The sequence below is a fragment of the Dermochelys coriacea genome, chromosome 11 (assembly GCF_009764565.3).
Source record: "Dermochelys coriacea isolate rDerCor1 chromosome 11, rDerCor1.pri.v4, whole genome shotgun sequence".
Lineage (NCBI taxonomy): Eukaryota > Metazoa > Chordata > Testudines > Dermochelyidae > Dermochelys > Dermochelys coriacea.
In genome coordinates this window covers 73,684,881-73,709,453 of record NC_050078.2, presented here as the reverse complement: position 1 = coordinate 73,709,453, position 24,573 = coordinate 73,684,881, and the positions used below count along the sequence as shown (strand labels likewise).

Genomic DNA, 24,573 nt, shown 5'->3' with positions numbered 1-24,573 from the left:
AGAAAAACTTCAGAGGCGTTTAAAAACACCATAAAATTTTACTTCTCCCAATTGATGTAATTAAGGTGGTGACAGTATCAGGACACTTTGACTAGCATAAAACAGTAATTAGTTCTAAGTTTAAGGTTTTAAATAAATAAAAATTAATGATGGTTTAAAATTAGAAAATCTAACATGGTGGACCAAAATGGCTGATCATTTTCTGTAGTGGGGCAAGAAGCTGAACATCACTTGGCAGCTCTGTTTGGAGAAACATTAATTCCTCTCAGGAAATCCTCAGGAGCTGAGGGGAGGATTTGGTGATCTACAGGTGTTCTTCTGCTCCAATCCAGATTCTGCCCTTTGAATGATGCAGAACTGAGATGGGAGGCTCGAAGGTTCTGGGAGAGTAGGCTGCAAAGCCATCGCATGCAGCTTCAGAGACATTGCCTTTCTCCCCCTACACCTTCCAATGGGGGCAAGAATCTGCACCTTGGATTGGAGTTTCTCCCTGGGTAACAGATAACTCATGCTACAAGTAACCCCTCTGGAGCTGGTGGTTCCTGACATATTGCACTAAGCCTGGAGGGCACTTGCCCCTGGGCTACAGCAGTGATGGCTGCAGAGCTCAGGATCCCGCTTCCCAGAAGGCCTAGAATGCAGGAGGGGGAGATAGAACATGCTGGAAGCTATCACCAGAGCCAATCAGAAGCCAGGACTCAGAGACAAAGGGGTTGTCTTACATTTGTTTGTTGGCTGTTGATGGAGTGGAGCAGAGAGTGAAGCATCACAGCCTGGGAGGTCACCATTGACTTTCCCACTCTTATACAAAAGGAGACTTTGAACCCTACTGGTGGCTACTGGGCCACATATGTCAGCCCAGCAAAGACCAGCAACCTGGGGGCTGAGGAGTGATTCGTGGTCAGGCTACCGAGAGCTACCCGAATTGTCCGCTAGACTGTAGAGCAGGGAGCCTCAAGACCATCCCTTCCAGGGTGAAGATCTTGTAAGAATCCCCATGTTTGTTGTTTTTTGCCTGTGAGTTTTAAGCCAGACGAGTACAGTGCAGTACCACCCCATAGAGACCTGTTACCCAACTCCCATTCTGCCTAGGCAGGGGCTGGGGATAGCTGAGGGGGTTGGGCCCATGTAGGAGACTGTTCCCCAGGCTGGGAGTTTCTGGGGGGGGCAGATCCTGGGGGGGGGGGTGATAACCCACAACCCCCTTTGAAATCAATGGGAACCCAGGCACTCCACTCCCCATGACTCCACTTCTGAATCTGAGCCAGGGACGTTTCCCAGGGGAAGTCTGGACTCCTGGGTTCTCTTCCATCTCAGGCAGGGGAGGGAGCATGGTCTAGGGCTGCAGGAGGGAGCTGTTTGTCCAAGTTAACTGCAGGTCTCAGTCCCTGACCCCACTGCTCTGAATGGGTGAGACTCCCCTGGTGTCCCAGTGTCAGGGTTGGCAGTGGAGCTTTGGGAGCAGCCTGTCCTATGAGCTTCTGCCAGTCTGTGCAGATCCCAGTCCAGGGGCCACTTGGTGGGCGTGGGGAGAAGGGAAATTGCCCAGTTGCGGGGCAGAGAAGTCCATTGGTGAAAGGATGCATTGCAACTCATGTTTGCTCCCTGCTCAGTTCTAGGATGGACATACTAAGAAGGATTCTAAGGAGGAAGTTCCTCAGGTGGCCCTGGAGCCAGAGTGAGGCAGCTGTCAGTGACCACAGTCAGACAGTGACCCCTCGGCCCCTACTGGGGGGGGAAAGCAGCTCCCAGCCAGTCCAGGAGATGGACAAGCCCGATCTTCCTCACCAGAAGGAGACCAGCTCCCAGAGCAAGTCTGAGGGGGGAGAGGCCGCATCCAGGCTGAGATGGAGGTGGCCCAAGTTGTGTCTGAGCAAGCAGGAACCAGTGCAAGATGGGAGCTGGGTAATGCATCTCTGAGGCTTCTCTTGCTGGAAAGACAGCCCCAGGAACCCAGCCCTGTGGGCCAATATCACTCTGCCCACTCCCTGGAGACCTCCCCAGGACAGGAGATGGGGGAATGCCTGCCCCAGCAGTGGCACCAGCAGCTCTGCTTGCTCCCAAAGAGATAGCAGCAGCTCCCTGGAGCTTGGAGGCTGAGTGCTCCTCTGCTGCAGGTGAGGAGATCCCTGGGCATGCGGAGGAGTAAAGGGCTGTTCACATGTGCTCCATGGCAGTGTTTGAATTCCTGGGGGGATCCCAGCCCAGAGGTCTGATGTGAGCCACATGAGCCCAATGATGCCAGCAGGAGTTGCATAGCTGCCCCATGCAGCAGGTATGGGGGGAGAGCTGCTGGGAAGTGAGTCCCTGATGCTCTGGGGGTGGGTACCTACCAGGGAGGCTGGGACAGTGCTGGGCTCTCTGCCATGGAAGCCTGGGGCTGAGAGGATCTGTTGGAGGGACAGTGTGGGGCTGTTTCTGGCCATGGGGCCTTTATGTGGGAGGGGGGAACATTTTAACCATTCTCTCTCTTTGCTGTGCCTCTATCCTTCCCCTTTCTCCCCCAGCAGCAACAGGCATCACCCTCTCCCCGATGCAATGACTCCCAGTGACCAGTTGCAGGAGGAGGAGACAGATCTGATCACGGAGGATGCTGCCAGGAAGGTTGTCATGGAGCATCTCCAGGGTGGAGGCAAGGTACAAACATTGCCCAGCTAAGTAGGAACTGAGTCCTGCCCCTCATTCCATCCTAGATCCCTGCAGAGTGGTTTGTCCGGGATGAGCCACAGTCCCTAATAGGGACACTTATCAACTAGGATGTGGGATCCCCAGAAGGGGACAGTTGTCCAACTCAATCTGGGTTGTCCTCCCCCCACGGGCCCTATCCCAGTTCTTGACATTGTCTGTGCCGGACAAGGCACTGGTTACAGCAAAGGGGAGAGATGGCTCTTCCTAGCCTTCTCCATGGAGGGCATAAGCCCTAGCGCCAGTTTAGATGGAATGTGGGAGTGTCTCTGGCTAACAGGCTCTCTGTTCCTCTCCCACCCAGCTGGGTTCAGGATGTGGCTGAGCAGATCCAGTTCCTGCATGCCATCTCCCCCATGTATTTCACCACACAGAAGAGCGAGCAGGACACTCTGGAGCCACCCTGCTCCAAAGCAGCCCTGGTGGAGAAGATTGCAGTGAGTGAAACACAGCTCTGAGCATGTGGGGGGAGAACAGGAGACATGGGATGAGGAGGGGACCCTGTAGGCTGGGGAGCTGGACGGGACAGCAGAAAGCAGGGATTCCAGGGCTGAGGACTGGGCAGCAGAGAAGGGGAAATTCTGGCATAATTAATAGGGGGCAGGTAGGGAATAGTGGGGCTGGAGGGCAGCTGAGGCTGCAGGTAGGGAGGCATGGGGTGGCTCGGAAGGATGTGTGGCAAGTTTGAGGAGAAGAAGGAAATTGGGAGGACAGGGCCCAGCAGGACTGGATCCTGTTGTCTGTCACTGGATGCTGGGCAGCCTCACTTCTGGGAAGTGTCCTGGGGTCAGTGGGACCTGAATCTTACATGCTGCTTTGTCTCCTTTGGGTTTCCCAGGAGCTGACTGAGGAGCTGCCCTTGGACTCTGCGCTCAACTCCATCCTCTCCTGCTCCCAGGTACCCAGGCCTCCCTCTTGGCTCCCCCATCCCTGTGCTGCTCAGGCCCAGAGCCGGGAGTCCCTGTGCACCCCCATCCCCGAAGTCACCTCCCAACTATGGCCATTCTCTTTTTTGGCAGAGTGGGGGATGGTGCCTCTCTCCTGGCTGGGTTGGGGATTTCACTGCAGTGATGCTGTGATGGCCTTGGGGAGAGGATCACTATAGGGCTCACACATGAGAGGCAGTAGGGCCCAGTGTGTTGGGGGGAGAATGGGGAAAAGGCTCTAATCCAGCCCTGCCACTGACAGGCTGCTGACCCTGGCCATGTCACTCCCCTGCTTGGTGCCTCAGTTTCCAGTCTGGCCACTCGGTGCCTACTTCCTCACAGTTTCATGCCCCTTTTAGTGCCATTCTCAGCCCTGCACTGAAAATCCTAATACCGGCTCCTGTCTGCTGAAAGCAAAAATACATCCAAAGCTGGAATTGTACCTCCTGCAGGCCACCACACATAGTGTGTTCACTGTGGGCATGGGCATGGACAAGGACCCCCACATCTACTGAGATCCTCATCCTACTCCTCCATGCCAGGATCAGAGTGGCCTCTGGGCCTTGCTCTCTCAGTTTACTGGAGCTGCTGAGATAAGAGGGTGGGGGTGGGTGGACAGAGATGTGAAGAGGCTGGGGGGTTAACAGAGAGGCAGGGAGGGGAATCCCTTTCTTCCGTTCTGTGCTTTGGAGCTATTGACGGCAGCTTGGTTCCGCCATATCCTGCTAAGTGCCAGGCTCTCAGCAGAGAATTACTAGGAGCAAGGATTGAGGGGCCAGCTGTCATCCTGCCATGAACTCTTGCTAACTGCACAGTGAGGTATCGTAATGGGACAGCCATGCTGAGTGTGGGGTCTCACCAAGGCTCCCAAAAGAACCCCCGCATCCCGTGACAGGTGTACCCCGGGTTCCATGATGCTGACCCACGGCTCTCCCTCTCCTTTGCAGGCTCTGCACAAGACCTTGGCAGAGAACCTGAATATAATGCTGAGGAGCCTGCTGGCCATGTCCCATAACACTGATGTGGTGTAGCCATTCACAGCATACCAGACTGAGTTGGGGTGTGAGAGCCTCAAACTCCTGTGAGATCCAGGGGATGGTCCTAAGAGGAGAGTCATTGGCTTCTCCCTGGGTCCTTGGGGAATCAGACCTTTTCTCCCATGGACACTGAGACTCTGGGAGGATTGTCCATACTGTCACTACCTCCATCCCTCCAAGCACTTCAGAGCTGGGAGGGGGCCAGGAGTCTTTCTCTTTCCTGACATGCTGTTCTCAAGTCAGGGGACCATAGAGGGTGGCACAAGCCCCAAGAGCGAACATTATGCAAGTCTACAGATAATGATGAACTGTGACCAGCAGGACACAGGCAGTGTCCTGGGTGCTGCAAACCTCTTCTAAGGCTCTAAGATCAGTGAGTCCCGAACAAAGCAATGTCAGCCCCATGAGGACTCATTTGTACAGAATGTGTGCCTATCTTTTGACAATGACCTGCCTCCTTCCCCCACAGCACATTGGCTTCTGGGTATGGTACAGAGATACCCAGCAGAGTCAGGGCCATGAGGACCAGCACCGCCCTCCTCCGATACACCAACCTACTCCCAGGATTTGACATAAGTGGCCTTTGAGCCCCAGGCTCCTGACCCCAGGCATAAGCAGTGCTGGCTCCAACAAGCTATGGAATCTGCAGCTGCAGGGGCTGTATGCTGGGCTGGGCCCTGTGGGGATGCAGTCAGAGCTGGGAATCAGATACACTTGAGGCAAGCTCCTCTTCCCCTGGGTCTGTAGAGGACTGTGTTCCACAGCTGCTCCAGCCTGCTTGTGCCTGGCCTTGGGCTCTTCTTGTCATCCTGGAGCAGCTGGGGGAATGAGTCCTCATGCAGAGCCCTACCCTAGTGCCTCTACTCCCGGTTCCCTTTGAAGGCAGAGGGAATTAGGGCTCTAGCTCCTCTCCCATGTGCCCCTGCACAGGGCATGGGAGGAGAGAGACTCCTGGCCTAGAAGAAACTGGGAGCTGAAGGTGAAATGCTCATGGATTCCCCTCTCCTCTTCCTTCCACTAGAACTGTCCGAGTTCCCCCAGATGTGGTGCCTCGTGGCACAGCTGGGACTCTACATCACGGACCCAGCAAAGGATATCAGCCAGCAGGCCAGGGATGAGATCTACTGGCTGTACCAGCTGCTGCTGCACTGGAGCAGCAAGCAATCCCAGCAGTGCATTGGGACCCTATAGACATGAGCCCCCTGATCTGAGACTGACCCCAGCTAGATGATGAGTTCATCTCTTCCCTCTGCCATTAGGAGCGAATGTGAGGGAAAGTGCTAATGAAACCAGGTCTCTTACCCCAGAGCCCAGCTCTGTCCCCTCACCCTGGGGAAATGACCCCCCCTTGGGTCTGCCAGCTGGGCAGGGCACAGGAGAGGAGCTGCTGGGAGACATGGAGGGAAAGGAGCCAAAGTGAAGGGAGGGGGGCAGTAGCATGGGCCACAGGGTAGGGACACCAGACTGGGGGTGGTGCCAGTTGGTACCGAGGGCCAGAGCCTGATCCCAGTGGGAGCGGGAGGGTTCAGCATTTGGCCCCATCATTATAGGGAGCCAATCCCAGAGCCTAAAGACTGAAGGGGTCACATGATTCCTGTGATGGGCCCCCTGGATACTTCACCCCTGGAAGGAGCCCTGCTCTTCCATTGGCCATGGATGTAGCAAAAGACTTGACCACTGCACTGCCACCAATGGGAATGGAAGGAAACGAGCACCAAAACTGGAATGACAAGTTGGACCCATGTCTTTCTGTCCCCGAGGACTGAGCATCCAAGAGGCCAGAGAGCTGTGGAGCAAGGATGGGCCCCAAGAGTCCTGGCTCCTGACCTACGTGAACACAGCAAGGTGGGGCAGGTGAGGGCACTTAGCCAGGGAATTGCATGAGCTTAGCACAGGAGCTCTCTGCAGCAGCTGCATCCTAGATTCAGGACAAGAGTCTGCTACTTATTCCCAGCTTGTGGCGTTCCTCTTTCAGCCCTGGGAGGAAGTTAGTGCTGAAGTACCAGAGTTGGAGCCTTCCTAATGGCTGAGGTTTGTGTGTTACATGGATTCACAGCTATGTGGCATAAAGACAGTCCCTGGGAGGGTGAGTTAACACAGTGTTGTACCTCTAGGGACTCGGGTCCCAACACTGTCTCCCTGGCTGGTATCCGAGTGTATGGTACTGCACCATAGGAAAGGCTCATGGGAATGGGACCTGACAGAGTCACCTTGCCCTTGTCAGATTGAAGTTTGGATTCCCTGTCGAACAAACCCATGAGCTGCAGATGCCAGATCCAGTTACTGGAGAAATCACTCATGGGAGGGCACTCAAATCTTGGGCTGTCATCTCCAAAAGCCCCAGGTCTCTAGTGACTGAGCTCCAGGAGATCTCACTCCTGGGAGCAGTGGTAAGTCCCATATGGTCTCTGTCAGCTACACTTGAGAGCATGGCATGCTCTCACACAGATACATTCCTAATATGGCATGGGCCTTGCAATGAGTCCTGCTCCAGAAAGAGCCATTAGAGCCTTTTGTAACCTTTGTCAGTGAAGGGTCTTCCCTGAAACCTGGGACTCCAAAGGGACTCCAGGAGAACTAGCTGCCTTGGCCACAGTGGATCTCTACCTGTCCTTTAAGGAAGCTATGGAATGATACCCTTCCAGCCTGAGGATGTGGAGCTGAGCTCTGGGCATACCCAGAGAAGGTGTCCTGGGACCTGGACAATGTTGTTTCCTGCAGGACATTTCAACAATAATCATAGGTAGAGATCATGTCTTTTGTACATCTTCACTGATACCCTTTTCTGCTTTTCAACTCTACTTGTTCCAAGACAAACCAACCCTTCATCTCCCAGACTCCTGATTTCCTGCCATATGATGGCAGAATGATATGCATGCTTTTCTCCCACCCCCACCATTTTCTTAGGGGAATTTCTCTAGAGCAGTGGAGAAATGTCCTCTCCTCATAGAACCAAGCCCTCACTAATTCCACCAGTACTGGCCTCATCTGAACTGCTTTGTTTACCTGGGAGTGTGGTCATCTTCAGAAAATCCTGTGTGTGTGGAGGTGGGGGCAGTAGTTTTCCCTTAAGAATACTACCCTTTCTTTCCATGGTCTATCTAGGATCCACCATCCAACATGAAAACAAACACCTAATGGGAGCTGCTAGATTATCTTTGTGTCATATCCTCAGGTGAGTTTGTGATCACCTGCTGCCCCTCCAGTGAGCAGCAGACATACACATATAATGACTCCTTATCTGGTACCATTTCTACCATCCAGTAGTCACACCTGGTCTCCTTTAGAGTTAAAAGGTTTTAGGCTTTTGCCCCCAGGAACAGGAAAACCCAGAGATAGACTCTTGCATGTGGTAATTATTATGTAGTGTCACTTTGGAAGCTGCAGTCAGGGGTCTAAATAACTTAGCAGCACAGGCCAGTCTTAGAGGTGAAAATAACAGATCTTGTTTATTACACTAGGGCTAAATATAATCTACCATGGAACTGGAAGAATGAAAGAAATTCTTTTATTCATAGAAACTGCTCATATTACCCTATCTGTTTTAAGAGTAGCTTGAGCTTCTGAATTATTTACAAATAGACATATGTTTTGTACTGTGACCTATTTGTCTGTGTACTGTGACCTGTCCTTGGGGTAGGTTACTGGAATGGCTTTGGGAGTCCCTCACTCCTTCCGAAAACTTTCTCTCCTCCAGAACGTCCCACGATCTATCTATGTGAGGAACATTTGAGGCTAGGGACACCAAGCTGAGCTCTCTTAAGGTTCCCTCCTCAAAGCTCTACTAACCCTTTTTAAGTTAGTCTACTCTCCAGGCAAGTCTAGCTGGACCTTCTGTCACCATACCTAGATCTCCCTTTCTCTTGAGATCCAATCTCCAGCTGTCACAATGACCAAACTGCCTAGAGGTTCCAACCCCCCCACTTAGGAGTTTCTTCACACTTCCCCCCTTTCTTGGATGACCATCTCAAGCTTGCACCCAGTGCTGAGATGTTTCCATAATGCCCCTAGCATTCCTGCCATGACAGTCCATATGATTTTGCATTCTTTGCTCCTTTCTGGTGCTGTATGGTAAAAAGAGTATTGATGCAGAACTATGCTCCATTGTAACAGATTTGCATTATCCTTGCATACCCAGTGCAACCATGACAGTGAGTTATGATCTGTCATCACTGTGAACTCCCTCCCATACAAATATGGCATTCACTTCTTTAGTGACTATACAATGCCTAAGCATTCATTTTCCACAATGACATATGCCTCCTCTCACAGTTGAAACTTGCTGCTCAAGTAAACCACTGGGTGCTCCCTCTCCCTAGAATTTACTTGCCTGAGAACTGCCCTCAACCCAAACTTAGATGCATCTACGTGTACATACATTGTTGATTATAGTCCAGAGTGTATAATGCTGGAGCATGGCAGATATTCAAAAAGATATTCAAAAGCCCTGTCACAATTCCCTGTCTGTACAACTGTATCAGGCATTCTTTTTAGTAAAGCTTCCGGGGTGCTGGTAGTTACCTGTGACACCAGACTACTGCAACAAATATGTATTCCTTGTATTGCCTTTTGGCCTAAAGAATGGACCCAAGATATTTCAGAGAATGGTAAATCGAATTCTGAAAGCGACGTCAGGATTCACAGCAGCCTGTATGGATGCATTGCCATATTTAGTGATATGTAGGGTGAACATCATCAGACAAGTATTACGGACGTTAGGGGTGGCGGGACTCTCAATCAAAGCCAGCAAGTGCCAACTTGGAAGGGCTGCGGTGTCTTATTTGGGACTTAGAGTGGGGAGCAGAAAGCTAAGCCTGAAAACTGCAAAGGTGCAGGTGATCCAGGAGTGAGGTAGGCCGGAACAAAGTGGTAGGTGAGGGCATTTCTAGGGACTGCAAGATCCCGGGTTGCTGTCCAGGGTGTTCTCATCTAGGAGGACTTCAAGGATCCAGCATGAGATAACAAGAGTCTCATGTGCCTAGACATCCACTGCTCTTGGTTGCCTAGGAAACCTTGACTCACTCGCTGCCCTGCTTTTTTGAATTTTCACACATTCCAACTGTCCCTATCATTGGTAAATCAAGTAAACGGTCCTTTCAACGGTTATATTCAGATTCCCAACCGTCACTGGCCAAGTCAGTTAACTAGATCTTTCAACTGTCATCTTGAAAGTCCCGACCCTTTCAGGCCTGACAGCTGCCTCAGGAAATTTGCTTGACCCATCCACCAAGTTTCTCTGTTAGCATCACCTCAGACTGGGTGTTTGCTAACTCTTCCAGCTAGAACATTTTGCTTTCACTCTCTCCTTTCTGTCAGAACTTCTCCTCCTGATATAATCCTGTTCCTGGCAGTGATAGTCCACCAGCTTTCTGTGGTGAAATTGTTTCCTGACAGGAAATCTCCTCCCCTGATAATGTTGTCACACCATTGACCCCAAAATATTAAAACAAAATCACGCAAGTATATATAGGTCCAGTATATGACCCCTCTTGATGAACAGCTGACACATATACATATAAATATTTGGTGACTCTATCTGGTACCATTTCTGCCACCATCCAGTATTCATGCCTTGTCTCTTTTAGGCTTGGAGTTAAAAGGTTTTAGGCTTTTGTCCCCAGGAACTGGAAAACCCAGAGATAGACTCTTGCATGTGGTAATTATTATGTAGTGTCACTTTGGGAAGTTGTAGTCAGGGGTCTAAATAACATAGCAGCACAGACCAGGATTAGTCTTAGAGAAAATAACAGATCATGTTTATTATGGTAGGACTGGAACTGGAAGTATGAAAGAAATACTTTTATTCACAGAAACCGCTCATATTACCCTATCTGTTTTAAGACTAGTTGAGCTTCTTTGTTATTTACAAATATTCATGTCTGATGTCACCTCTCAGCACCAACCCTTGCTACTGGGGTACTGGGATGGCCTTGGAAGTCCCTCGCTTTCTCTGAGGAATCTCTCTCTTCCAAAGCTCCCCACCTCTGTGGAGAGCATCTGGGGCTCAGGACACCAAGTTGAGCTCTCCTCAGAGCTCTACTCTCCCATCTTAAGTTAGCTTCCCTTTCCAGGCAAGTCTAGCCAGACCTTTGTCTGACCCTCTGGCTCCCTGTGCCCTTTGAGGCCCTGACACGTTCCCAGGTCCCTCCCCTTGAAGGAGGTGCAGTCCCCTCACTGACAATCTTTAAATCAGCATTGGTGTTTCTGTAGCAGATCTGCCCTAGATACTGTGTTTGGGGGAAGCTCATGCCCTGTGCTATACAGGAGCTCAGGGGCACAATGGCCTCTACTGGCCTTGGGAGTTATGAATCTATGAGGGCTGCTCTCCAACTGTCTTCTTGACCCAACTGCCCGGAGACTCCACCCCCTCTGGCGATGTCACTGCTGGTGATGTCACCAGCCTCCGCAGGTCCTGTCTATTGGATTTGATGTTTTAAAACCCTGTTGAGCGATTGCTGGTGTTGCATCCTGCATACCACTGCTCAGCTGGCAGCCTCCACCAGGCAGTCTGCTGGCTGGATCACTACAGCCCTTCTGGTCTGGTTGCTTTGGACACACTGAAGAATATTGTGTGCTTTATGTATATCCCTTTGCTGCAGGAGTGAGATAGAAGCACATTTCCCCCTGTACTCATAGCGATCACTCCCATGCTTGTCAGTGCCTGCTCTCAAGACAATTTATTAAGCTTCTGCTATGAAACTTCATTAGCATGATTTACATCAGGGTTGCTTTAGGTTTGAATATATTGCAGCCTATAAAAATCCTCAGCCCTTTTTGTCTCAAGCCTCTGAGAGTCAGTGACAGTGATGGTACAGTTCTGAATAGCATATCCTATAGTGCTAGTGCCCATCTTGCTCCTGGGTTGCTATGGCAACACAAAGACTCAGAACGGGCATAATCAGATTTTGTAGCACAAAGGAGATCTTATGCAGTGGATCAGAAGTGTGTGGAATATGTAATCTGTAAATGTAAAATTCTCCCCACACATATAGGAGAAAAAATGAAGTAGGTTAGAAAAGCATAGAATCATAGATTCTAGGCCAGAAGGGACTACTATGATCATCTAGTCTACTCTCCTGCATAGCACAAGTCATAGGCCTTCCGTAAAATAATTCCCAGAGCAGATCTTTTAGAAAAAAAATCCAATCTTGATTTAAAAATGGTCAGTGATAGAGAATCCACGACCCTGGATAAATTGTTCTAATGGTTAATGACTCTCACCATTAAAAATGTACACCCTATTTCCACTCTGAATTTGTGTAGCTTCAACTTCCAGCCATTGGATTGCAAAGCCTTTCTCTGCAAGATAGAATACTAAATATGTGTGCCGCATGTAGATACTTATATGGTTCACTGTTGGGTCATATATTTTTCAAATCCATAGTCCAAAGGCTCGGCTGAGGATATATTTGTATTACGTACCACATAGTCTATATCTCTCCCACTTCAATACTGAGTGTACCTCCCTACCTTTCAAGCTGCTGGTGTGTGACATCAACAATCAGAATATGCGACACCTGTATTTTGTTATGTGTTGTCCCATTACAGACCGATTATAATTTAAAAAAAATATATAAACCTTGTTTTAAAGGATGTTTTAAAAAATCAAACACAGGTTATTGAATTTACACAGTGAGAACTGAAAAAAATAATTCACTCACATGAAACTATAACAACACACAAAGGTCAGCAGCAGCAGTTGAAGTCTGGCACTTCAAATCCTCAGGGATTTGGGAGGCTGGAGGGCAGATTTTGGATCTATGAATGAGCACATTTATAAATTATTTGTAAAAAATCTTTTGCTCAAAGCTGTGCTGTACAAGTTCAGGACCTCTGTGAGAATACAGACAAAAAAGAGAGCTAAATCTGTGATTATAATTTGTTTTGTTTAGATGTTTGGAGCATTTTTGCCAGCCAGATCTATTATGATGTATACTGGGCCAGTCTCCTCTCCTCCATTTGCCAAATAAATCTTTAACAAAGGCAAAATGTATTACTTCTAGCCTTTCAACGAAGCGGTGAGAGTTCACAAGAAAAGCTGCACTGTGATAGAAAACGGGTCACCCAGACTTGACATTCCTGCCATTTCTAAGGTAAAACACAAGCAGAAATTCCCCGGCAAGTTTTCCCTTAAAAAAAAATCATTTATCCATCACAAAGGAGCAAAAAAGGGTGCACCTCCCTCCCCCATTTAAAAAAAACAAGACTCTTTGCAGGTTACCTTTACCTGTCCATGTGAAGCTCAATATCCCCCCAGTTGAGAGGTGGGGGCAGGGAATCATTAAGTTTTGATTAGCACTTATGGCAAAAAACAAGCTACAGAGGAGAAATGTCTGTTTCTAAAGACAGCGCCTAGTTTTTGGTTTCCAGATACTGTTGTTATGGTACATTCAATGTGTGTGGGCTTGTTTGATAACCAGCATTTTCATATCAAGCATGTAAATAATTATATACTGAATCAGCTGACATTCAGCCTAACGCACAGATGGCCAGGGAGATAACAGGGTGATCATCCAGGTTAATTCTAGACATAGGCCTGCCCTGAACTGAAACTCTCAGATTTATGAGTGCTGCAAACGCGGGAGATATTCAGAACCTCATTCAAACCATGGCTCTTATGGTCCCAATCCTGTGACTAGATTTGTGTGGGAGTCCTGTCTGTATCTCTCCTCTCATCCTCTTACAGAATCTTTACTGGGAAATCACTTTTCCTGTAGCTTGCTAACTGCCAAAGATTTCTGTAGAAACCACTTCAAATTGCACAGAAACAGCTGAGACCAGACTGAACAACAGGGTTGAGGAGACTGACTAGTTTGTATACTGAATAGCTGCTGGCAAGACGTGAGTGAGTATTGCAATAGAGATCTCCCCTAGGGTATTAGTCATCATCTCCTATTTCCAATGTCAAGGTTGGGTAAGGCTGACTTTTGTCAGTTTCTTGGCTTTGGTACTTAGACTGCCAGCCACCTCGAGGCTAGGCCCATTTTATAGCTGGGGAACTGAGGCAAAGAGAGGCTAAGTGAATTGCCCACGGGCATGCAGGATGTTTGTGGCACGGCATGAACCTAAACCCAGGTACCCTAGGCAGAGCCCTAACCACCAAATCATTCTTCTTCTCTTTAGGATATTAGTGGTATCACAAAAGCAGCCCCACCCCTCTCTGTTGGATTGCAGCAGCAGTGTAAAGCACCCAAACCAACACAAAGTGTGCACTCATCAGCACCTTGGCCCAGTGCTGCAATAGCCCCAAGTGATAAAAAGGATGCTAAAGAAACAAACAGGAAAATCCCCCAGCCCCTCTAAACTTCAGGTAAATTCAGACTCAAATATGATCTGAATTTCACTGCTTAGTCCTCTCTCTATTCCTAATCTACAGAAGTAAGCAAAGTTCAGGTTCTTCCGAGATATGCACATTTTGCCCATTACCAACCCTCTGAGCCAACTACGATTCCTTATCGCTAAGCCCGACATGGTGTGACAAAGTGGGATTTGTTCATAATGTTTTGTATGGATATTATGTGTGCCTGGACATTTGGTACCTAGCAACTAACCAGCATGGATGGCAGATACCTCTGCGGGAAGCCAGCCTGTTGTGACCACCTGAAGAACAAAAGATTGAGGAGGAGCTGTGAAGTGTGGGCTGGAAGCAAGACATGATTCTGGACTGGGACTAGAGAAGACTCTGGTCTGACCCAGATGGACTTTGCTGTAACTTTCCTTTCTCTCTGTTACCTAAGGACTTTCTATGCTGTGTTCCCTTCCAGACATTAAATAAACTCTTCTGTTTTTACAGTGCTGGCTGTAAGAGTAAGGAAGTTGGGATGCATTGCTCCCTTTGGGTGTGTAAGTCTCCTTCAGGTGTCCAATTCAAGTGGACTTGCTGCAGGGAGCTCATGGCATGAAGCAGGGGTGTTGAAGGTTTGGTCCCTGGAGGCAGTGAAGCCCAGGGGCTTACCTCAGCGAGAGTATGACCCTAAGGGGGTTGATACACTCAGGGGGTCTTCCCAAGGACTGTTCCAGAGCTGTGTGAGAGCACTGGACCTGTGGAGCCATGGTCTAATGGCTAAGCAGAGAGCTGGAAAAGAAATTTTTGGTTCTAATCCCAGCGCTGAATCTCATTTGATACATGGCCTTGAGCAAGTCATGTAACTGCCCTATGTTTCAGCTTCCTTATCTTTAAATTAGGAATAAGCAACTGTCCTGCAGCTAAGACAGTGGATGAGACCCCTGAAGGTCTGTGTTCAATTCCTGGATCTACTACAGACTCCTTGTTTTATTTAAATCAGAGCTGCCAGGGAATTGACTGGGGCCATAAAGAAAGGATGACATGGGTTACAAGGGACACTTTGAATGCATGTCAGCATGGCATGGAAAGGGGATTGTGTTTTCAATTGTGGTTAGGGTCCATCTGTGCACTATCCTACTGCTTGTTGGGTTCTCTCTGCATTGTGCTTTGTATATGCAGGGCACTTGATAAGCATGAAATGTTATTCACTATGGAACTACAATGTGGGTACTTTTCTGATGCCTGTAGCAACTGTGAGGTCACTGGACTGGGCTTTTGCTCCCTTTCACCCACCCTACCTGCAGGTTTCAGATAGCACTTCATTTGAGATCTGCAGCATTGGCATAAAATGGTAAATTCCATTAGTGCAAGCCCCATTTTGCACTAGACCAGTGGGACTACATTAGGGCGATGTGCACTAATACTACTGCATTGATGTAGTCACACTAGTGCAAATACCTCTAATTTAGACAAACCCAAAGACAGATCACTTGGTACTGTAAAAAGGCTTTCAGATACCAGAATGCAACCTCAGCACTCCTCCAGGCTAAGCCTTGACTCATTTGCTTTGAACATCAAGGGGATTGTCAAATGGGAAAAAAATGTCAATATTAAACAGGGCAGCACCTGCTGCTCAGAGCAGACACATCACATTGCACATTACAGAACAATTCCCTTGCAGGCTGGGGAACAATTACTTTTCAATTAGAACTGGGGATGATATCACCATCCAATTTAAACTACTTAAAATTAAACTGAAAGCGACTCAGCAAAAAGGGTGGGTGGGATTCAAACAGAAAGTGAATCCTTCTACTTCTAGCCCTCCGTTATCCTTGCTATGCTGTCATCATCCATAGATTTTGGAATGTTTAGATGTATTTAAGCATACCTGAAAGTGTCAGCTCCTGCCTAGAGATTAATCATTGCTAGATTTTGGTGCACTTGTGCTGGTTCTCTCCTGGTTTTGCGAGGCAGATGAAGGTGGATCTTTGCTTAGGAGGGCACTAATACAACTCACTGATAAGCCAAAGGCCTTGCTGCAGCACTACATGGCAGGACTGAGCACGCTGTCTCTGCTGGGATCCTAGCTACTGCCTGGCAGAGAGCAAGGAAATATAGGTGGCTCTTGTTATGGCCCCTCTTACACTGCTCATTCCTCTGACATGAATTCCAGGGCAATGGACATCAACAGCAATTCTAAAATGGCCTCTTCTGGGCTTGATCCCCACTGGTGGTAGGGGTTCTGCAACTGCCTCACCTGGGCCCCAATCTTTTCTGCTTCTCCCAGGCATGATCACCCCAGGAAGCAGAGATTCTGACATGGCCTCTGTGACCCAACAGAGTTTTACAGGTCTTCCCTGGGTCAAATGGTGGTATGTAAGGAGTACCAAGAGCCAGTAGCCCACTGGTCATCATCATCATGAAGCATCTATACTAGAATTTGTGTTCTTAAAGACTTGAAGTAAAAGGTCATCAGCAGATGACAGGCCTTAGACAAGGTTCTGTTCAGGTGGTGGGCGGGAGGGAGGCGTAAGAGACATTAATCTCTATCTGCTCAGTGTGTATTGTGTGTCTCATAATGTCAGTCTATTTTCATATGGAGAAACAAGCTAATCAAGACTTCATAATCAATAAGAGATGATAAAATCTACAGGAAGGCACACACAGAAGAAGGGTGCCTGGTTTATGAATAAAGAACAAAGGTCTATTTTGATATATCTGGGGTTGCAAAGAGTCTTCTTCACCTAAGAGCAAGCTGTCAGTGTTTGCCTCATGAATGGAAGGTCATAGCTAACCCGTAAGTCTCTTTGGGTGAGCAATATTTAGTTAGACATGAAAATATCTTGTCAATTAAATCTAAGCTCTAGTATGCATGTTAGGCTTTTATTTTATATATAACCTTTTGTTTCCATTACTTCTACTTGCTATTATCTGAATCTCTGTTCTTTGTTTAATAAACATATGCTTCTTTTCTCTATAACCATATCTAAAGGCTATGAGTTGAGTGGATCAGTGATCTGAGGTCAAACTGCTAAGCTGGGGTTTACTATTCCTTTGGGAGTAGCAGATCTGTGAATTCTGGGAGTGCCCAGTGGAATAGGGACTGGACAGGCCAGGGGATGCTTAAGCAATGTGCCTATTGCTTCCCTGCAAAGGGACAGTGGTTTGCTTACAGGGCTGGTGCTGGGTCAAGTGACCCCAGCTGTCTGGGACTGAGACTCCTTCCACTGGCATAGCTCCCTGTTTTGTGATGTGAGCTCTGCTCAGCTCATTGTGCTGCATCAGGTCACTCCGAGGAGGAAATGTGTCAGAATGTGCTGCAGGATTCATTTCCTCCGGGTAATGATAAATCAGCCAGTGGCTGATCAGTATCACTCAGGTTGCGTTTTGATCCTGATAACAGGATCCAGCTCTGCTCCTACACAGCTGCCCCCGTATTATCTTGTAAGTAAGGTGCAGTGGCTATATCTGTGTCCATTGGAACATAGCAGGCCATTTATCACGGGGCGTGTAAGCAGTAACACTGAGTGATAATTCCCCAAGCAACAGAGGATTTGTTGCATCTCCCTGTGACAGAAGTGATGATAGATTCCACAGCTAAGTCTCTCAGGCAAATCTTGCTTGGAGAAAATGGGAAGGAAAGGGGGGTTGCTAAGGCTTCAAGTCAGTGGAACAAAGCCAAGGACAGAAGGCAACAATGAAACCAAATCACCAGAGCGATTGCTGCACAATGTCTTTCCTCATTTCTGTTCTGGCATCCAGCCCTGGGGAATGCATACATCCCCTCCTTAGCCCTCATCTATCATTGGTTTAATTTAAAGGGTTTCCAATGGACATATGGTGCATCAATCCTGCCATCATGGGGTGTGATTGCAGCTTGAGTAGACATACCTTTAATTTAGCTAGCAGGCGTACCAGGGCAGGGAAGTCATGGCAGCACAGGCTTCCACATAGCTTACCCCCAAAGTAATTACCCAAGTTTCTTGGTGGACTCATACAGCTGAATTCTGTACTGCTGCAGCCTCACTGCTCTGGTATGCATGGTAGCTACTCTAAAGCTAGTTCAGGTACGGCTACACAAGCTCCAATCACACCTATGATTCCAGTGTAGCCATACCCCTAGTTATAGACTAGTACAAAGCACTGCATGCACATGCTTAGCTCAGTTGACGTGTGGTTCCTGACATAGGCAATTCTTTTGGGGCTAGGTTTTCTCACTATACTTAGAAAAGTATAACTAAACCAAAAGAGTGTATCCACATCGCTTTGCCTAAACTGGCTCAAGTGCCCTTCCCCCATGAATCATAGTGCCCACACAGCACTGCTCGTTTTCAAAATAAGCACACGGCCTTCTGTGCTGACATCCCAGGATGCAACAGTTGTTGCTAGGCTTTGCCTTCTCGGATTTTTCTCAGTGCATTACGGGTTAGCTACTGGAATGAACTGAAATTCTGAGACTTGGTTCAAGCTTGAAAACTCCCATGATGCCTTTCCCAATAGTTCATAATTCATCTTGTGTTTGTGAGCCAGCACTGCATTTAACTGACTTCAGCTGAACTGCGTTCACTTGGTTTAAACTGAAATAAGAGAATTCACACAGCTTCCTGCACTGGTTTAATTAGGTTTCAGAGTAGCAGCTGTTTTAGTCTGTATTCGCAAAAAGAAAAGGAGTACTTGTGGCACCTTAGAGACTAACAAATGTATTTGAGCATAAGCTTTCGTGAGCTACAGCTCACTTCATCAGATGCATTTGGTGGAAAATACAGTGGGGAGATTTATATATACACACAGAGAACATGAAACAATGGGTTTTATCATACACACTGTAAGGAAAGTGATCACTTAAGATGAGCCATCACCAGCAGCGGGGGGCAGAGGGGGGAAGAAGGAAAACCTTTCATGGTGACAAGCAAGGTAGGCTATTTCCAGCAGTTAACAAGAACATCCGAGGAACAAACAGTGGGGGGTGGGGGAGAAAACATGGGGAAATAGTTTTACTTTGTGTAATGACTCATCCACTCCCAGTCTCCACTCAAGCCCAAGTTAACTGCATCCAGTTTGCAAATCAACCCCAATTCAGCAGTCTCCCATTGGAGTCTGTTCTTGAAGTTTTCCCGGTGAAGGATAGCCACCCCCAGGTCTGCAATCGAGCGACCAGAGAGACTGAAGCGCTCTCCGACTGGTCCTCGAATGCCATAATTCCTGACATCCGATTTGTGTCCATTTATTCTTCTACGTAGAGACCGACCAGCCTGACCAATGCACATGGCAGAGGGGCATTGCTGGCACACGACGACACCTATCCTTGCGGCAAAGCCCGTTGCCGGCTCTGTCCACGTGTCTGTTCAGGGGACACCAGCGTGGGGCCTGATCATATCGGCTGCGCTATTGGGGGCTCGTTCACCTGCGCATCTGCCAATGTGATTATGCCGTCATGTGCCAGCAATGCCCCTCTGCCATGTACATTGGTCAGGCGGGTCGGTCTCTACGTAGAAGAATAAATGGACACAAATCGGATGTCAGGAATTATGGCATTCGAGGACCAGTCAGAGAGCGCTTCAGTCTCTCTGGTCGCTTGATTGCAGACCTGGGGGTGGCTATCCTTCAACGGGAAAACTTCAAGAACAGACTCTAACGGGAGACTGCTGAATTGGGGTTGATTTGCAAACTGGATGCAGTTAACTTGGGCTTGAATGGAGACTGGGAGTGGATGAGTCATTACACAAAGTAAAACTATTTCCCCATGTTATTTCTCCCCCACTGTTCCTCGGATGTTCTTGTTAACTGCTGGAAATAACCTACCTTGCTTGTCACCATGAAAGGTTTTCCTCCTCCCCCCCCCCCCCCCCCCGCTGCTGATGGCTCATCTTAAGTGATCACTCTCCTTACAGTGTGTATGATAAAACCCATTGTTTCATGTTCTCTGTGTGTGTGTAATATATATATATATATATATATATCTCCCCACTGTGTTTTCCACCAAATGCATCCGATGAAGTGAGCTGTAGCTCACGGAAGCTTATGCTCAAATAAATTTGTTAGTCTCTAAGGTGCCACAAGTACTCCTTTTGGTTTAATTAGGCCAGTTTAAAATAATGTCTTACATTGAACCTGTGCAATTCTCCATGTGGACAGGTACTTTAAAAAGAATGCAGTGGAAAAATAAAGTGCACTGACTATTTTTGGTTTGAAGCACAAAATTGTGGTGTGGGTTAATCAGGAGCTGATGAGGTGATAATGTGAAACACTGATACAGTTTGCGACTGGCTAATTCATGGGCTGTAAATCCCACTCTGAAACCACACAATCACACACGCTCTCTCTCTCACTTCCACCTATGCATGTGGCAAGCTTTACTGGCCCCTGAAATGGGTGTTTAGCACAGCATTAGTTTGCTCAGTGTAGAATAATAGATTGTAAGTAACATTAGTATTGGCGGGAGCAGCAAAATTGACACCTGCTTTGTTGGAGCTTTTACAGACATCTTGCTTTTCGGGCAGGATAGGACTAATTTCCATTTCATTGAGAACTTCAAAAAAATAGTCGGCCAAATGCTAATGCTCTTGGTACTTCCTCCGGCAAAACCTCCACAAGCGGCAACAGGCGTTATGCCATTATAAGGACTGATTGAAGACTAGGGGGTCAATACTGCAGAAGAAGTGGCTGGAAATGGATATGTTAACAAAGGATGAGGCCTAGGGCCTGTGTCCACAAACCAAAGTGAGCTAAGCTACTAGTACTATACCAGCATTACCTGCTCATTGTCTCTGTGTACTGTACTGTACTTTCTTTTTCTTTGGCCTCATGGGTCTAAGTAGGCCTTTCTCTTAAAAGATCAAGGATAGTAGATGTGGGTGACAAGTCATTAAATCTCTCTGCACCTTAGTCCCCAGTCTGTGAAATGGGGATAATAAAAATGCTTCTGTTGGCCATTCAGAGTGTAAGCAACTTGGGGAAGGAAGGAACTGGCTCTGTATTTGTACAGCATGTAGCACAATGGGGCCTTTATTGTGGCAGAGGCCTCCCAGTGCTAATGCAATCCACAGGATCAGCACCCTGTGGTTCTCTAATTGTGGAAACTGTCATTTCCTGAGATGCTGCAGAGTTGGCTTCTGCCTCTCTGTGCCCTACCAGTGTAATGCCGACAGACCTCAGTCGTCAGCAGGAGGAATCAAACCTGGGACCTCTGGAGCTAAATGCACAAGCCTCTACTGCATGAACTAAAAGCCCCATGCTTAGCTAAGGCTGTAGCAGACTCATTAATCTCTAAGTGGTCACTAGAGGGGGGCATAGCACCACACCCAAGAGTTGTGTGGGCACCTGCCTCTTGTTCTCCAGCTTCTCCCCGACAAGGGCTAGTTAAATGGATGACTGAAAACTCCCTGCAATGTCCCATGGGCCCAGGCAGCCGGCGCTCAGAGCTGGCACTCTTTGCAACCAGGGAGCAGGGAGAGTCAGCCATGTAAGATGACAAGCCTGGCTGCCTGAAGAACAGCCCAGCCACGGAGCCTACCTATCGCACTGGGTGAAAAATCTACCTACAATCCTTTAGGACAGTGGCCTCGCTCCTTGGCATAAACATTGACATAAATACTGCCAAATTAAATGTAAAAATGTAGTAAGAAAAGCCAAAAAGGAGTTTGAAGAACAGCTAGCCAAAAACTCAAACGGTAATAACAAAATGTTTAAGTACATCAGGAAGCCTGCTAAACAACCAGTGGGGCCCCTGAACGATCAAGATACAAAAGGAGCACTTAAAGATGATAAAGTCATTGCGGAGTAATTAAATTAATTCTTTGTTCAGTCTTCATAGCTGAGGATGTTAGGGAGATTCCCAAACCTGAGCAGTCATTTGTAGGTGACAAATCTGAGGAATTGCCACAGATTGAAGTGTCACTAGAGGTGGTTTTGGAATTAATTGATAAACTTAAGAGTAACAAGTCACCAGGACCAGATGGCATTCACCCAAGAGTTCTGAAAGAACTCAAATGTGAAATTGCAGAACTATTAACTATGGTTTGTAACCTGTCCTTTAAATCAGCTACTGTACCCAGTGACTGGAAGGTAGCTAATGTAATGCCAATATTTAAGAAGGGCTCTAGAGGTGATCCTGGAAATTACAGACTGGTAAGTCTAACATCAGTATCGGGCAAATTAGTTGAGACAATAGTAAATAATAAAATTGTCAAACACATAGAAGAACAAATTGTTGGGCAAAAGTCAACATGGTTTCTGTAAAGGGAGATCGTGTCTTACTAATCTATTAGAGTTCTTTGAGGGGGTCAACAAACATGTGGACAAGGAGGATCCAGTGGACATAGTGTACTTCGATTTAACAGAAAGCCTTTGACAAGGTCCCTCACCAAAGGCTCTTACGTAAATTAAGTTGTCATGGGATAAGAGGAAAGATCCTTTCATGGATTGAGAACTGGTTAAAAGACAGGGAACAAAGGGTAGGAATAAATGGTAAATTTTCAGAATGGAGAGGGGTAACTAGTGATGTTCCCCAAGGGTCAGTCCTAGGACCAATCCTATTCAACTTATTCATAAATGATCTGGAGAAAGGGGTAAACAGTGAGGTGGCAAAGTTTGCAGATGATACTAAACTGCTCAAGATAGTTAAGACCAAAGCAGACTGTGAAGAACTCCAGAAAGATCTCACAAAACTAAGTGATTGGGCAACAAAATGGCAAATGAAATTTAATGTGGATAAATGTAAAGAAATGCACATTAGAAAAAATAACCCCAACTATACATACAATATGATGGGGGCTAATTTAGCTACAACTTACCAGGAGAAAGATCTTGGCGTCATCGTGGATAGTTCTCTGAAGACGTCCACACAGTATGCAGCGGCAGTCAAAAAAAGCAAATGGGATGTTAGGAATCATTAAAAAAGGGATAGAGAATAAGACAGAGAATATCTTATTGCCCTTATATAAATCCATGGTATACCCACATCCTGAATACTGCATACAGATGTGGTCCCCTCATCTCAAAAAAGATATACTGGCATTAGAAAAGGTTCAGAAAAGGGCAACTAAAATGATTAGGGGTTTGGAACGGGTCCCAAACGAGGAGAGATTAAAGAGGCTAGGACTTTTCATCTTGGAAAAGAGGAGATTAAGGGGGGAATACGATAGAGGTCTATAAAATCATGAGTAAAGTGAATAAGGAAAAGTTATTTACTTGTTCCCATAGTATAAGAACTAGGGGCCACCAAATGAAATTAATGGGTGGCAGGTTTAAAACAAATAAAAGGAAGTTCTTCTTCACTCAGTGCACAGTCAATCTGTGGAACTCCTTGCCTCACGGGCCTTAAAAGAGAACTGGATAAATTCATGGAGGTTAAGTCCATTAATGGCTATTAGCCAGGATGGGTAAGGAATGCTGTCTCTAGCTTCTGTTTGTCAGAGGATGGAGATGGATGGCAGGAGAGAGATCACTAGATCATTACCTGTTAGGTTCACTCCCACTGGGGCACCTGGCATTGGCCACTGTCAGTAGACAGGATACTGGGCTGGATGGACCTTTGGTCTGACCCAGTATGGCCATTCTTGGGTCCTGGCTATTGTCCGGAAGGTCCAGCTCAGCACTTCCTTCTCTCACATGTGACAGGAGCAGGGATCTTATAGCCAGCTTCAGTGGTGCCTCTCTCTAGGCCTTGTCACCCAAGGGATCCCATGCAGCCCAGCTAGCCAGTCACCACTTCTGGCTAGCTCAAGCTAGTAATGGAAATGGGCCTCTGGGTATATTTCAGCATTGCCACCTCCAGGCAATCAAAATTCATGAGTCAGAATTCAAAAACAACAACAAAATAAAAATACAAGATTGGTTTAAAAATAATGAAATTAAAAAAATATCAGACATTGGCCTCTTTTTATTTGCCTTCAGGTTTCTAAGCCTTTTGGATTCACTCACTTCATATTTTCAAGCTTTTCTCCACAATCATGAGAGCAAGAGACTTACTTATTTCTTTAAAAGAAAGCCAAAAAATTCTCCCCATATCACCTGACTTCAGGAGCTGGGGCTTTAAGAACACCACCAAATATTGTGAGACTTATGCTAACATTGTGAATGTGGGTGCTCTGATTGGTCCGCTGCCCAAATCCTGTATTGAATCCCAGTACCTTCTGGGAAAAATCAAGGCAGCTACCCCAACCTGCCTTGACATGGGATAGAGCATAGAATGGAAGGCAGAATCTGCAAGCTTGCTCAGCCTGTACAAGCATAGCCAAGTTTCCAAAGAGCTCAGCTCTTTTAGAACCTTAATTAACAGGCTAGATTTTCAGAAGAATGCAACACATTGGGTGTGGAGCCCTCTTTTCTGCTCAGATAGTGAATGAGTGCTGGGTACTTGAAAATCTAGCCCTGAGATCTTTTGAAGATCTGCCTCCATATGTTTATGGGATATCTTTGATAGGCCTTTTAACCTGTTCTAACCCTTACACCTTCTTGACTATCATCAAACAAGGTACTCCCCTTGGAAGTGTTGCTCCTGGGAATGACAGCTCACTGTAACATAATCCTCTGTGGTACCATCTGATATAACACAGAGAGGCCACATGACCCACCAAAAAGGGTGCTACCTCAGTTAGTGGGAGATGTAGGTTCAATGCCCTGCTCTATGAGAATTCCT

At 47.3% G+C, this 24,573-nt stretch overlaps 1 long non-coding RNA gene across 1 annotated transcript; it reads left to right on the top strand.

Moving 5' to 3' along the window:
- Positions 1-260: 260 nt before the first annotated feature.
- On the top strand, positions 261-14,282 carry LOC122458210. Its single transcript, XR_006278125.1, has 6 exons — positions 261-985; positions 1,614-1,905; positions 2,511-2,637; positions 2,990-3,122; positions 3,524-3,583; positions 5,670-14,282. It is a non-coding gene; the product is annotated as an uncharacterized LOC122458210 (long non-coding RNA).
- Positions 14,283-24,573: the final 10,291 nt, after the last annotated feature.